This window comes from Notolepis coatsorum, assembly GCF_963971535.1.
Source record: "Notolepis coatsorum genome assembly, contig: SCAFFOLD_122, whole genome shotgun sequence".
In the NCBI taxonomy this organism is placed as follows: domain Eukaryota; kingdom Metazoa; phylum Chordata; class Actinopteri; order Aulopiformes; family Paralepididae; genus Notolepis; species Notolepis coatsorum.
The window spans coordinates 538,724-541,981 of record NW_028172184.1 but is presented as its reverse complement, the minus strand read 5'-3'; positions in this window follow the sequence as shown (position 1 = coordinate 541,981).

Genomic DNA, 3,258 nt, shown 5'->3' with positions numbered 1-3,258 from the left:
GGTATGCACGAGCTATACGCCAACTCTAACGTCGAGAGGATCTTAGAGAAGCTGCCGCCCGCCAGACAGGAGCGCTTCAGGCGGCAAAGAGACCACCGTGATCCTAGCGGTCCAGAACCATCCCTCCTAGACTTGGCCGACTTCCTGGCGAGAGAAGTCAGCAGCCTACGATTGGATACGTTCGTGCGGAGCACACCAAGCTCCAGAGAGGGACCTAGGAGAGTAAACGATGGCCGAAGATCGGTGACTGTTATGCACCAAGCCGAATCAGTACCGCAGCACCAGAACCACAACACCCCCTCGACGAAAGAGGACCAGTGGAAGATTGAGTGCCAGTACTGTGAGGGAGAACATCGGCTCTATCAGTGCGAAGATTTCAAGAAGCTGACCACGGATGATGTGAGCCAGTGGGTCAAGGACCACCGCCGCTGCTTCCGCTGCGCGCGCAGCCACCTAGCAGCTGAGTGCCGCTTGAAAAGGAAGTGCAGCAGGTGCGGTGGCACCCACCTGGAGGTCCTGCATGACATCAACAAGCGTCAGCCAGGACAACCGAGTGGGCCCGTCGCGGTAATGTACCATGCCGAGGCGGTGGCACCAGAACCAAAGTTCCACCAGACCGCTCCCTGGTGTCCCGACTGCTACGGCAGACACTGGGAGTCAAGGTGCGACTCGTACCATATAGAGTCTACGTCACCACCCACAGGAGTGCTCCACATTGACCAGCACAGCGGGACCCCCCGTGTGCTCCTCAAAGTGGTCAGAGTGCTCCTAAGCCACGAGGACAAGGTCCTGGACACTTACGCCGTCCTGGACGATGGGTCCGAAAAGACTCTCCTCCTCGCTTCCGCAGCAGCCCAGTTGGGCCTGCGAGGTGTCAAAGATACGATGACCATACGCACCATCAGAAGGGACCAGAAGACCATAAAGGGTGAAAAGGTCTCCTTCGAGATAGCAGCGGTGGACAAGCCCGAGAAGCAGTATAGTATAAGTAACGTCTTCACCAGCCACGACATAGGCCTGTCGCAGTACACCTACCCCATCCCACAGCTGATGGCTAAGTATGGGCACCTACGTCAACTACCTATACCGCTTATCGACGGCGCCACACCGACCCTGCTCATCGGCTCCGACCACGCGAACCTCATTCTCCCAATTGAGGCGGCCCACGTCGGACCCAAAGGATGCCCGGTCGCGGTTCAGACCCGACTGGGATGGACGCTCCAAGGCCCCCTCTACGGACTTGACAGTCAACCCACGTCTACAAGCTGCCTACACACAGAGGCGAGCGACACCGGCCTCTCCCCCGTACAGCAGAGGCTATTGACATTAAGCGAGAGGCCCGTGAGAGAACCATGGGTACCAGAGGGAGTTCGGAACTCCACCCCCCTCAGCTGCGCTTCAGACGTAGCTGACCTCGAACCCAGCACCCCAAGCGACTCCTTGACGGGGCGGCCGGGACCGGCCCCTCCTCACACGGGGTACAGAGCGAACAAGAGAAACAGACGGAGGAGGAGAAAGCACAGCCAAGCACAGATCAAAGCAGTCTCAGGCCCGCTTCCTCCTAAGCCCCCCTTCATCCCGTCCAGTCGTCATGACCATAGACCAGTCACCACCCCGAGCTGCGTGGCCGGCCGGCCGCGTAAGCAAAGTGACCATCGGTGCCGACGGAAAGGTCAGAGTGGCAGAAGTGCTCGGCCAAGGGCGGATCTACAACCGACCCGTGGCGAGGCTGATAGAGTCGCCAAGGCTCCCCGACTCGCCTAATGACGACCATGACCCCTGACTTTGTGAACTGCCCGACCCCTCACAGACATTGAGTAGTGGACAGTGCGGTTAATCTGTCTCTGCTTAGCTAATTAGGTGGGACTAATTAGGGGGCGGCTGTTACAAAGGGTCAGATTAAACCGAATATATATTTTATTGCCTGAGATCCCATGTATAATATTTGTATATCGTTTGATATCCCTTGTGTATTCTTTGTACATATATACTGAATATCCCTTTAGTCTACAGGACAGACCATAATATTCGTTCTCCTATTGGAAGCGATCCCCTGGCGCCAGTGCCTTACCCCCTAGAGCTGACTTCAAAGGTACCGACGAGATATGTCTGTACATGCCCAGCTTCTGCCCATGAATACGGCTGGCGAAATACGAATGGCACTATTTGTTCACCGTGCACATAAATAGGGCGCAAGAAATGTAGAACCCTCTTAGTCCCTTGTCCCGTTCAGTCTCGTTCAGTTCCATCCAAGTGACGTCTCTCCCCACTACGCAACGTGGGCAGAGTAGGGCTCGCATCGCCCCAAGATAGAGTCTCGTGTTATCCTAATACGTTCGTTTAACGTATCGTTCGCTATTTATTAGTAGACCTTCATTACGAGTCAAAGACCACGTGAAGTGGGTAATTGTGCGTCTACATAGAGCATTTATTGCCGCGTACTAATAGGATAGTAACGTCAAGTTCAACCGTGCACTACCGCGCACCACGGAGGATTTACACCCCGCCAGCAGTGCCACTTTCCGGCAAGGATTATTATTCTTCATTGCTTTGACCAAGCTGCTGGAGCAGAGAACCGCCTACCCCACTGCTACTGTGGGATCTACACCTGCCCGTGAGACCATCACTCGAGCCTGTCTCTGTCGTACCAGAGGCTCCACGGCTTTCACCTGCACGGCGCGCACCCTGGGACCAGGCTGCCTATCCCCGCTGACTCAGGGGTGATATCGCCTCCGTGAACCATTGACTTGCATAGAGCTTTGCCTCCCTCTGCTGGCTTACAACCGGTAGTACACCCCTTTCCCAGAGTACCATAGAGATAATCCTTAATATTCATTATTGATTTGCCTATGCACATTCGATTTGCCTTATAAGCGCATTCAAATGATAAATGTAATAACCTTTTGATGTAATAAATATTCTAAATGAGTATTTGTGTGGAAACCGTGTTATTGTGGAAGTGTTCTAATCTGATATACCTTTGTACGGTATTGGCCAGTAATGTACAGGACGGTAGTAGTTTAATGATACTAGTACTTGATTAATACAGTCAGGGAATTGTACCCCTCAGTTACAGTTAAGGTTAAGGTTAGGCATTGTTTCGGAGTTGGTTAAGGTTAGAAGGGTTAAGTTTAGGCGCTGTTAAGGAGCTGGTTAAAGTTAGTTTGTCTTAGAGAATGGCAATAGACAGCCTATTTCCGCGCTGCCGTGGTCACATGGGCGTCATGGCCAATCAGAGAAAACGCGGAAGCACGCGAC